Source organism: Varanus komodoensis, unplaced genomic scaffold, assembly GCF_004798865.1.
Source record: "Varanus komodoensis strain SLA01 unplaced genomic scaffold, ASM479886v1 scaffold5, whole genome shotgun sequence".
Lineage (NCBI taxonomy): Eukaryota > Metazoa > Chordata > Lepidosauria > Squamata > Varanidae > Varanus > Varanus komodoensis.
Window position 1 is genome coordinate 792,779 of NW_025336087.1, and position 12,508 is coordinate 805,286.

Here is a 12,508-nt window from a genome sequence, read left to right on the forward strand (position 1 = left end):
CATCTTCAGTATCTGGCCCTCTAAAGAGCAGTCAGGGTTAATCTCTTATAGGACTGACTGGTTTGATTTCCTTGCGGTCCAAGGGACACGCAGGAGTCTTCTCCAGTACCACAATTCAAAGGCCTCAATTCTTCAGCGCTCAGCCTTCCTTACGGTCCAGCTTTCACAGCCATATATTGCAACTGGGAAAACCATAGCCTTGACTATACACACTTTTGTTGGCAGGGTGATGTCTCTGCTTTTTAGAATGCTGTCTAGATTTGCCATAGCTTTCCTCCCCAGGAGCAAGCGTCTTTAAATTTCTTGGCTACAGTCACCGTCTGCGGTGATCTTGGAGCCCAAGAAAATAGATTCTATAAGAGCTCTCTCTTATAGAACCATCAAATAGTAAAGCTGGAAGGGGCCATGAAGGCTTTCGGGTCCAACCCCCTCTTGTTGCAGGACACCAATTTACACTATCTTCTCCCTCTGTCTTACCACATGAAAGCGGTTGGATTGCTCTGTTGCATTCCCTTTTGATTATTTTTCATGCATATATTTTGGGCACATATCCAAAAGTATCAACACTTGGGTTGCTAAGAGTTTCCCACAGTTGAAGAACTGTGGTATGAACTTCTTTGGTTACTTGCTGAATTTTTATGCAGCCAAGCTAGCATGCATGATTTGTTTGTTCCTTCTTCATGGGTAGCTTAATGTGACAGGACCAAGGCCACACAAGGAGTACTGTCGCTGGGTGGGGATTTGAACCTGGGCCTGCGGAATCCTTGTCAATCACATTACCTATTATAGGTCCACACCCAGCTCTCTTCAAGTTGCCTACCCATACTCTTTTTTAAAGTGTGCAGTAGTGCTATTTCAAGGATGCAAGTGTCAGGAAATCAGTTATTTAATGTACAAAACCCCTAGAATTCATTGCTAGCAACTTGCCCATCAATGTTAGGCTGCCATTGCAATTGTCCCTGGTTCTATATGACCCAGTGGGAGTCCAGCCAGAGAAGAACCTTCAGTGTAGTGGCACCATGTCTCTGAAACTCACTGCCTTTGGAGGTCAGGCAGGCATCAACATTGCATTGTTTTCAGTACCTCCCGAAAACACCTAATTCAGGAAGCCTTCCTTCACTGACCAGCCACAATTTGTTTTTATCATTGCTTTATGCTTTTATCTGTTTATTATACTCTGCTCCAAAATCTCCATACCAGAATGTGGATTATTATATAAATCTAGTAAACAAAATATAAAAAAATTAAAGCTGCCTTTAATCAGGGCTGAAGTGAAGCAGGACAGCAATGTTCTGTTAATAAAGTTATGCAAATCCAGACTAAGTGGCTATTATGGAAGCATTTCAAGTTGGGCGGTGTAACGGTATATTTAGGCCAGTATATCTGTGAACATTTAGGATTTGAACGCTTAATTCAGTGCAAACCAAACTCTGCTGTACCTGGAGGTAGATTTAAGCAAAGATGCTAGAGGGCAGCACCAAGCTGTCTTGCAAGGAGGATTTGGAGGCCTCAGCGATGAAGTAATGCCTTTTCTTAGTAAGCAAAAAGTGTTCCACTGGTACAGGTCAATATCCTGCCATTGGCTTTTTGGTGTGTTTGAGGCCCCTCTCGGTTGCTCGTTGCTGCTGCTTCAGTTTACAAGAGGTTAGATTTTGGTTCAACATTAGGAGAAATGTCTTGAAGGCAACAGTAGTTTATCAACAGAATCAGTTGCCTGATGATGTGCTCTCCCTTGTGGAGGGGCTGGGCAGCTGGCTCATTCTGGTTCTCCATTTACTCCACTGAGGAAGGACTTGGACTAGATCCCAGGTAGACAGCTTGGTACCCTCTAAATGCTTTGGGCTACAGCTCCCATAAGCCTCAACCAACTTGCTAGGCGATTAAAGATTCTGAGAGTTGTCACTGAAAACATCTAGAAGGTACCAGTTGGCTTATCCCCGTGCCAGATGGCCTCCAATGCCATGCTTCCGTGTTGTGCTAGCAGATGTCTGATAGCACAGCTGAGCTTTCTTCCTCCCTCCTCCTGCCTGCAGCCTTGCTCTCTGGCTGAAAATCTGCCCTGGGGGTTTCCCAGCCTTCCAGAGCAAATTTTGAGGGTGCAAAGGGGACTGGGCAAGAGAAATCACCCCTTCCCAGTTCCACTCTGTTTCTCTCTCACCCACATGCTTGAACAGTATCTGCCCCAGCACTGCAAAAAGTAGCCCACCAGTTTGGCCTAATGGACCAGCGGGGCTTATAAATGCCTTTTTGCTATTCAGGAGGGAGGCTCAGAAAGGTGGGGGGTGCCTAGCATTTCATGCTGCAGTTGGCCAATTCCCAGTTGAGCAAGTCCATTCCCCAAGGATTATCGTTACACTTTATTTGTAGAATTTAGACTCTTTCCTGGTGTCCTTGCCCACATGTGGCTGCATCACAGGCCTGAGGAAGGGGTGTAGTTCAATGTTAGGAATATGCTTTGCATGCAGTTTGGATCCCCAGCATTCCCAGTACAGCCAGTAAAGAATGCTGCCTGAAACCTTGGAGAGGCATTGCCAGTTCATGTTGTCAATACTGAGCTTATTGGGCTCAGTGAAGCAAGGATTGGACTCTGTTTAAGGCAGCTTCTTACCTGATTCCTAACAGATGGTTCTCAGTGGAACGGTTCTGTGATGGGAGGGAAATGTTCCCCATCCCCATTATATTGTACCAATTTGTTTTGATCTGTGATGGCAATTGCCTTTCGGGCTTCATTCTTAATGAAGAGAAAACAAATTTGTTTCTTTTAAAAAGAAGTTCCTCCTGTATGCCATTTCTGCTAAATTTCCTCCTACATCCTCCCATGACGTTTCAGATCATTCACAAGCATCTCCCAGCCTGGAATAACATAGGGGGGAGACTGCAGGCTGCCAAAGGGGGTAGAAGTCTCATTCTTTGTTGAATCCTGAAAAGTGAGGATCTGTGCCAAGCTTGTGAGTTGAAACTGGTTGGACAACTGGCTTACTCACAACAGGCCCTTTGCTTCTGCCCCGTTGTTTGCCTTCTGTCAAACTGCTTTTGAAAACAATGAAAAGGTCTGCTTAGCAGAGGCAAAAGCAGGGTAGGAGCACGTACTGCAAGTATATCTCATATTTCAAAGCACTTGCAGCTCCTAAAATGCTGTTTCTGTTCTGTCCTGAGGCTTCTGCACCAGCCCCCAATGGTGCTGTTTGCACAATTTTACACATGGCTGCATCTGCCAAGTTATTTAGGGAAGGACATGATGGAGCTGTCCATGGTTTTCAGGGAAAAGCGGTGATGCTTTTACAGCACCTTTCAAAAATGTGTTGCATTCATGACTACTGCAAAGTTGCCCAATCACAATGCTGACCCCTAAAACAGCCTGTCCTAACCCAGATATGTTGCTCCACTACTCCTAACTACTCTAAGTAACATGTCCAATGGCTAGGAATGCTGGGAGTTGTAGTCCAAAACATCTGTAAGAGGCCAAGCTGGGAAAAGTAAGCCCAAAATATTCCTAGAAACAGCATGCTGAGATATAGAGGGGGGAAACCTGGTACAATTTCCTGCTTGATCATGAGCAAGGCCCATCACAGGAGCAAGAGAAAATTGCCTGGATTCTGCTTTGGAATGTGCAAAGTGACCCTAGAGTAGACTTCCCTCCAAATACGTTGGCCTACAGCTCCCATCACACCAACCACTGGCCATGCCTGCTGAGGCTGATGAGCACTATAGTCCCAAACAGGATCACACAGGCATCAGGCTTGTGGGATCTGCTTGGTTTTTCACTGGGAACCCCAAGGAGCACCACCCAGAGCTAGGTGCAGAGTACAAAGACTCAGGAGAGTAGACATGCAGGAAGAGCTGAGGAAGTGTATTCCTCTAGGCACAGGCTCAGTCCAGGAATTTGCAAGGAGCATCAGAATCAAGTTCAGGAGCCCTTTCACACACAAACCTGCTCCAGGTTCTCCCTGGAGGAAAGGGTGGGATAAGTCTGTAGCAAATAAGAAAATGTCACAGTGTGGTGTTGCAAGGAGCTGGGAGGGCTTTGGAGCTGGGTGGCATCTGCACTTGACTAATACATAATAACTGCCTTCCCCCTCAGTCCTTTCCCCTGCACAGGGAGGCTGCCAACCTACCTTCAGCCACAGCATCTTTTACAACAGTTAAGGAGCCCATTCGCCACAATGGAGGTGTGTTTTCATAATCATAACCCTTTTCAATCTTGGTGTCCCCAATGCTGGATTAATGCAGTTGGCTGTATTGGCTAGGAAAGATGCATGTTGCAGTCCAGCACCATCCAGGGACCCAGAGGAAAGGCAGCAAGCGTTATCCTGTCCAGGGCTGCTCAAGTCCTGGGGAATGGCCAATGAACACACACACACACACAAACGAGCTGCAAATGTACTTGAAAGATACCACCCAGCTCTGCTTTTTGCAAGAGAGCAAGAGCAGTCCTTTGCATCTTCTCACCTGTGGCCGAGTGCGGTAGACGTGGCCTTTTCTGCAGTGACCCCACACCTCTGAGTTGCATAAGGGAGTCCGACAGACCCCATCAGCAGAGGCTTTAATGCAAGGCTTGCGGCCTTATTCCCCACTATGTTTTATCAAAGAGTGTTAGCTGCAACTGCACCATCGGTTCAGTACTACGCCGGTGTTTATTTGATGCACTGGCTGTTTTTTCTCAGCGCATCCTTTTTATTACATGAGTTTCAGGACATGCATTTTGTTGCTGCCCTCGCCGTTGCCGTGCGCTGCATTGGTGCAGGGCGCCGCCTCGAAATATCTAGGTATTCCTTCGAACTGCATTTGTGCGGGCACCCCCCTCCCTCGCTTGGCTAAAGCAGCCAGAGATGCAACCGGTGAAGCCCCCGCTCCTCCCTGCAGCTCCTGCTCGCAGCCCGCCGCGGAGCCCGCCGCCCGTCCTCCCAGGCGCCCGGCTGCGCGCGGATTGGTCCCCCGCGCGCTCTCGCCGCTGCTGCGCCGCTCCGCCCGCCTGCCCGGCCGGCCCGACGCGCTCCCTCCGGCGCGCCTTGCAGCAGCGGCGCGCCGGGGACCCCGCGCCTCACCGGCTCCCGCGCGGCCGGCCGGCCAGCCAGCGCGGAGGCTCCTGCCGGGAGCGCCTTGCCCGGCATGGCAGCGGGGGCTCCCGCCGCCCCCCTCCTCCCGGCCCGGGGCAGCTAAGGGCAGCGGGGCCGCGCCGGGCCGCCTCCTCGGCGCCCCGGCCGGCGCGCGGTGTGTTCGCAGAGTGGCCGCCCGCGTGGGCGCGGGACGGCGGCGATCCTCCGCGCTGGATGGAGAGGTGAGCCAGGCACTGGGCCGAAGCGCTCGGCTCTGCCGGTCAAAGTTCTGCCTCCGCGCCCTTTAATTCTTCGGCTGCAATCGCGTGCACACCTCGACTTGGCTGGAAGCTCCCCTGGATTATTCGGTAGAGCTTACTGTTGAGTAGACACGCACCCTTTACATTCTGCGCCCCCCCCCCCCGATTTTGGCTGATGGAATTTGATTATTCCCCCCTCCTTCAGCGATTTAATGGTGCGACTATTTTGATTAATGAGTGCTGAGATCTGATGGCAGAATACTAAGAATGCATCTCCACGGACTTCGGGCGGGTGGGATTTACTCTCTGTGTAAGAGTTTTCCTGGAACCCCAATTTCCACCCACCAAAGCCTCGCGCAGAAAACGTGCACACAGCGCAGCTCCGTACACGTTTATTCAGAAGGAAGTTTTACTGACTCCCGTGGAGCTTCCAAGTGATTTTATTAAAGGGATTGCAACCTAAGAATGAAGAGGCGCTTAACCCTGGAAATTAGATTTGCGCACCAGAACTGAATGAGGGTCGCAGTGGTCTTTCGCTTTAAAAATCCTTTCCAGGTTACTGCACGGTTTCTCCTTCATCTGCGTTATATAAATTAGGATGGGAAGGGAGCTACTTGTTGCTTCTGTTGTGGAACCACTGGGCATGGGCATGCGGGACCCTTGGCTGATGTGTCGCAAATCTTTTTGCAAATCTGTTGCCCAGAGAGATAAGCAGTAGAGCTGAACTACAGTAGGGCTACTTCTACTATGAAAAAGGATACATAATGGGAGCCAGATCATAATCAACCCTCTGTAGGAGCCTATTGTCTTGCATTACAGTTTGTCTTTGTCTCCTGTTGATGCGTAGGATTCGTGAGCACCTGTTCCTTGGAATAAGGAAAAGGGCCTTGCCCAGTGCATACGGACACCTTCCAAGTGAGAGCAGCACGGGGTGAGTTGGCCTCTCTCTGCAGTGGCAAGGGGGCCTTGCTGCAAGGGGGATGCATCCCACATGGGGGTGGAGAGGAGGGTCCAGCAGTGTTATTGCACCTGGTTTGTGCTGCTGAACAGGTGAGCACCCTCCCAATAGGTGACTGGCCCTTTCCACACTGACCTTAAGCTAGGGAGGTCTTTGGGCACCATGCCCACTGGAGTGGTTGTGGGAAGTGGGGGGAAGCTTCAGTTTCCCTCAGGAACTCCACAGCAGCCTCCCTGGGCTCTCTGCCAGCAGTAGGTGCAGCCAAAACTGTTGTGCACACCTGCCTGGTGTGCTGTTGCAACACTGGAAGATAAGCAATCACTTCTGTGCTGCAGTGGATTTAGGTCCTTCCAGTGCTTTTGACATAGGATTCAGGAGCCTGTAGGCACCACCATAGGTGTGCATTTGACTATTTAGCCTGCTTTTGTTGAAGCAAGGTGTGCAGTTATTATAAAGTTATATGTATTTCATACAAAACCATGTGCCTATATTTAAAAAATTGAAATAAGCAATTATTTGGGGGGAACTGCCCACTATCACCTTGATGGGGACTGAGGGAATCCTGGGTTGGGGGCTCCAGGTGTAGATGCCTGGAAACAACACCTTCCAGACACCTGCCTGTAGACAGGTCACCTAGCAGGAGCTCACCTCCAGCAGGTATGCTTTGATGGAAACAGGGATGGCCCAAGTAGGCACAGTTCTTGGGTGGAGAGCTCTCATCTGTCTTCTTTACCTCCCCACCTTCACTGAGGAATATGCCGATCAAGCCTGGAGCAGAGCAGTAGAGGCCAACTTCAGGCATCCTGTGCTGCAGCTGGAACCAGAAAAGAGGCAGAAAGCTGGCCTTGCTGTCTGCAGAAATAGTGCCGGGTTGCCCTGGGCTTCTGATGAGGTCTAGGCATCCGCTGGGAACCTGTTTTCATGATCTGCCCCCATAAGATGTGTAAATCTTCTATGCTGTAAGCCTTTGATGACCTTCTCCTGAGGAAAGGGAATCATGGGCAAGTGCTGGAACCCCTGAAACTTTTCAGGACTCAGAACCAGGGTGTCCCCTCATGTAACATTAGATTGCTTTGAGCTGCAGGCGTCTCATTCCGCATGCTTCCCTCCAGCCCACTCTGCCTGTAATCCAGAATATGACTGATGAGAAATGAAGCACCTCTACTTAAAAGGACACGCCGTGTTCCTCAGAAATAGAAACTGAATAAGGAGGAGTGTAATTGTAGGGTATGTTTTATCAACATATAGGTAGGTGCAAGAAAGGGAAAGTGTTTCCTGTGGGCGCTAGAGAGGCAAGGAAGGCAACGCTGTGAGAAAATGTTATTCAGACTCCTTCCTTCCTTCCAAAATTCTCTGTGGTGGAAAGGATGCCTTCTTGCTTGTTCATGGCTGTGATCCTTTAACGAGTAATCCACCCCTTAATGAACCTGTGCATCCTTTGTTCCTCGGCTACCCGACACAAAAATAGTAGTAATACAAAGCCTTTGTTTGGCTTGCCTGGTACCACATCCCTGCATGAAAGCTGATCTTTTCTGAGAGGATTTAGTAGGGTACATTTCTGTGTGTTGTCTTGACAACCATGACTCCACACAGCAGTTCGTTAATCCACGCAGATTAATGTAATTTCAAGATTAACTCATCAGTATCAAGCGACAGGAAAACATACACCCGTATTACATATGGGATTGATGCTCTGGGATTGATGGAAAGGATTTTCTGTAACATTGGCTATGTTTGACTGGCATGCCCAGCGCAGTCGATAATGGTGGGAAGAATCTTGCAATCTCCTCTTTGTGGGCAGAGGAAAAGTGGTGATTGTGGTGGTGATACATGAGCTAGAAGCTTGCACTGGTGTGCTTTCATCGTGCTAAACTATGGTTGAATGATGGGGTTTTCAGTGTAGTCCCCATATGCACCTCTCTTAGTTTTATTTTTCTCTCTTTTTAACTTAAAAGCTCTCTCTTTCATCCTCAAGAACCCTGGGAGGCTTGCAATTACTAACTTCAATGCCACACTCCTGTACCATCTAGATTTCTGCACAAACTAGTCATTTTGTGTGTTGGAGCTCAGAGCTGATGTTTGCCTGGTGTCAGGTTTTGGGGGCAAAACATGTTTTTCTTTTAGCCTCAGCACTTTTCCTGCTGGGAAATGAGTGCTTTGTGGCCAGGCAAGCTTACTGTGCAGGTACAAGGTGAACTGGCAAGCACACCCCCCCCCCCCCCCCCCAACAAGCTGTTTTGTGGGTATGTTCCCAGCATGTTCCCAGAGTTTCAAATGTGTCCAGTGACCCAGAAAGGCTGGGAAGCCTCAGATCAGCATGTGAGCAGAACTAGAACATTACGTAATCCCGAAAAGCATTAAGCATGGAGTGTTCTGGGGCACCCAATAGGCGTCATTGTCTTCTATAAGGCATTGCTGCAGGAGCAGCGAAGAACCCCGGCTGCTCTTTCATATGAATCATAGAAGGATCCAGTTGGAAGAGAACTCAGAGGTCATCTAGGACAACTCACCTCCCTGCAGGGTGAACTGATCATACACCCCAAAATGAGTCTTGACATCTTCTGTTGCACATAAAGAGTTCATGACAAACAAATCAATGTGGAATTGTTTTCCTGAAACTAGAACATTGAAATCCACTGCCCTACGTTTATTGATTTCCTACTGTTCAAGAAAAAATAGTCAAAAAGATTGGCAAATTTAATGAAGAGAGTTTGCCCAATGTCATTCTCCCACTTTCTGAAGCTGGGAAATGCACAAGTGCGGGGTCTGTAATCCTCCAGTACTGCGCTAGCAGTTAGTGGTTAGCTGTTCTGAGTATCCAGCAGAGTGTGTTGGTATATTGCGGATGCTCGTTCTAGAATGTTTTTTTAACCATGTGTTAGCCGGTTGCCTGATGAACCCTGTGTTGTTACATATCTCATTCAAAATGGCAAGATGTCACACTATGTCCTGGTTTCTATGGCTTTTCCATCACCAGTTAGATGACTTTCATATTGCTATTTTTAATTAGTTCTAAACCACTTCAGAAGGTTTTTTTTTATTTTAACTGGGATTGAGTTAAAATCAAGCATTACCTGAAGTTTGGTTGTAGTGAGAGATCCTGGATGCAGGACTGCTAATGAGAACGTGCTCTGTGCATTATTGCTTCATTGCACTAGGGCTTCTCCAAAGTGCTAGTCCAGGTTCAGCATCTGCACAGGTGCAGGTGACAAGGCAGGAACCTGGAGACAAGTTATCTTGTTACGCAGGTGCCCTCGAGCTTCAGGCTCCTGAGGCTGATTCACATGTGCATTCTGCTCATATATCCAGTTATTCCAAGTTCTGTTTTAGTGCAAGATCTGGGTGTGGTGTGGTTGCTCTTGGCAGACAGCATTGTGTGTGATTGCTGAAACTGCGTGTCCGCTGCAAGCTTGGAAGCCAATATGAGTGTTTCTCTGCCACTGGTGGGTGAATTTTAATCTTCTAAGATGTGTATGTGAGTGAGATTTATTCGTATCCCACCTTTTTTTCCTGCAAGGCACCAGAGGGTGCTTACCCAATTCTCCTTTTCTGTATTGTATCTGCACAACAACCTTGTGAGGAAGGCCAGCTGAAAGTTAATGTCTGACCCAAAGCAACCCCATGAATTTCATGGCTGAGTGAGGACTAGAACCCAGATCTCCTGAGTCCCAATCCAGTACTCTGACTGCGACAGCACCCCAAAGCTCATCTGCTGTGTCTTGTTTTTTGAGATTTGTTTGTTCTGTTTTGGTGTTATATTTCTGGAGTGCTTTAGAAAGCCGAGAAGTTGGGGGTTTGCATGTTACTAAAATTCATGTTGTTTGGGGATTGCTTTATGCAGGCAGGATCCACACAAAAGAAGGAGCACATTCTTTGGATCTCTCGTAGCAAGTTCAGTACAGTGCGCCTCTCGGCTTGCTTCTGGGCAAAAGCAAAATATTTGAATCAGTCAAAAAACTGACTGTCCATATTTTAGATTGGGATGGTCAAGACAAGACTTGTTTGTTTGTTTGTTCTTCCCTTTTGAAGCAGTTCAAGGCATATGGAAACAATCTACAATCCCATACGTAAGCCGTCCTGAGGCCTTTGCGACAGGATGGCATATAAATATTCTAAATAAATAAATAAATAAATATTGCAGAACCATAAAATCATATTAATATGCATACAAATATTACAGCCACAGAATAAAATGTCAAGCTCCGTCTGAGTTAGGGCACCCCTGTGAATGGAAAATAAAAGTTAATTTAAACACATACAAACACAAATGGAAGCAGTAATTAAAACTAACAGAAATTCGGTTATAGATATCAGCTACAAGATGTCTGGAATAAACAGGCCCTCGGCCAGCAAGCATAAATGTGGAGGCCGTAAGCACCTGTCTAGACAGAGAGTCCAGAGGGAGTGGAGCCACCACAGAAAAGACTCTGTCTCTTGCAGTGGCCAGTCTAGTATTTCTGGTTGGTTGACCAAGGAAAAGTACCTTAAACGCTGATTGAGATTCAGGCAGGCTTGTGTAGATGCAGGAGCTCTAAATCAAAGATCTCTTCCTCATTTAGATTTTGAGGAGAAAGGGTAGGAAAGGAAGATTAAGACTGAGAGCCAATGTGGTGGTGGTTGGAGTATTGAACTGGGAACATGAGATCTGTGTTCTAGTTTCAACCTGGCTATGAAGTTCCCCAGGTGATTTTGGACCTGTCACCCAGCGTAACCTACCTCACAGGGTTGTTGTGAGGATAAAATGCCCACCTTAGTTTCCTCACAAGAGGAAAAAGAATATAGATGCAATAAAATAATTCAATAATTATTCAATAACAGATGCAATAATTCTGATGATGATGGTGGTGGAAGACAAGCACTGCTGATCTGTATGCTTCTGTCTGTGCCTCTTAATCCGTATGTGGTAAATAAACAAAAGCCACCATAACCTATGATACAAATTTACCTGCAGCAACATAATAAGATCTTGCTTCTGCTTCTCTGCAGCTGAAACAGCTTTCTAATTTCAGGATGTAAGGCAACTTTTGAATTTCTTCTTCTCTTTCAACAGACTGAGCAAACTTTTTTTCTGTAAGCTTTGCAAGGGGGGGGGGGGGGGGGGTGGAACTTTTTTATTGTTTCATAAAAGCCCATGACAGAAAAACTGGTTGCAGTACTAATGATGGATGAATATTCCTTTCTCTTTGTTCTCTCCTGAATAATGCGATCTCAAGAGGAGGCAGCCAGCTAATCTCTGGAGCATTAAGTAATTGCTCTCACCACCATGCCTTCAAGCTTGCCTTTTTCTGCTGTGCACACAGGTGAAAAAGACTCAGGGTTGTGGGAACTCTCTAAGGGTTATGGGAATTTTTGCAGCAGCTCTTTCATAGTGGGGAGTCTTTGATAAAATCTCACAGAGGAGCCCACCCCTTGCAATTTGCATGTTAATGCACTGGTTGCATGCCGTAGAATTGTGTGTGTTGCCCTCCTCTCTCTGCCCACCCCCAGACACTCCAGATCAATGTAACAAGTGACTAGAAAGCCCAGTTTTCTTTCTCTCCCTTTCACAGTGTGGACTCAGCGATGCATACCAATGTCTGATGTCTTTTTCACATTTCTCAGCCACTCCTTCCTTTGGGAAGCTCAGAGTTCCATCTGAGAAGATGCCAAGCAGCGTTCCTTTCAGGATCCGGGGCTGCCCCCAGCCCTGCTTAGCTTCAGAGCTGTAATGAATCAGGGCACAATTCAAGGATCTGCTATTGAACTACCGCACCTGTGAAGAGCTTAGGTGTGTGTGGAGCAGGGTTTGGGATTGCTGCTCCCAGGCTGAGGTGCCAACATTGCAAAGCTCAAGCTGCTTTTCGAAGCACGAGATCCGTCCTTCATGGGCTGACTTCTACAGGATCATTTTCTAAAATCATTTCTTTGCTATATCATGCAGTAACCAAAGCTCCCACCAAAATGTAAGGGAACTTTAATGACATTTTAATTAATTTCCCCGATGGCTTGTGTGTGAAGGATGTGGGCTGCATCCAGTGCTGGCTGCCTGCCTGCCGACAGGAATGATTCCCTTCACCCTTGTGGCCTTCCTGGGCATTCTTCTCAATCTGTTCTAGAGGATCAGGGGACTGTCTGGAGTGGTTTTCAGGGCCAAGGTGGCCGCCGTGGGAAAGAGAGCAAGCAGAAGTACCAAGTGTCCGGTCCTGTGCCACTGAGCTTCGGCCTTCGGAAGGTGCCTCAGCTGGTCTCTGACACTTCAGCAGCCCATCAAGGAA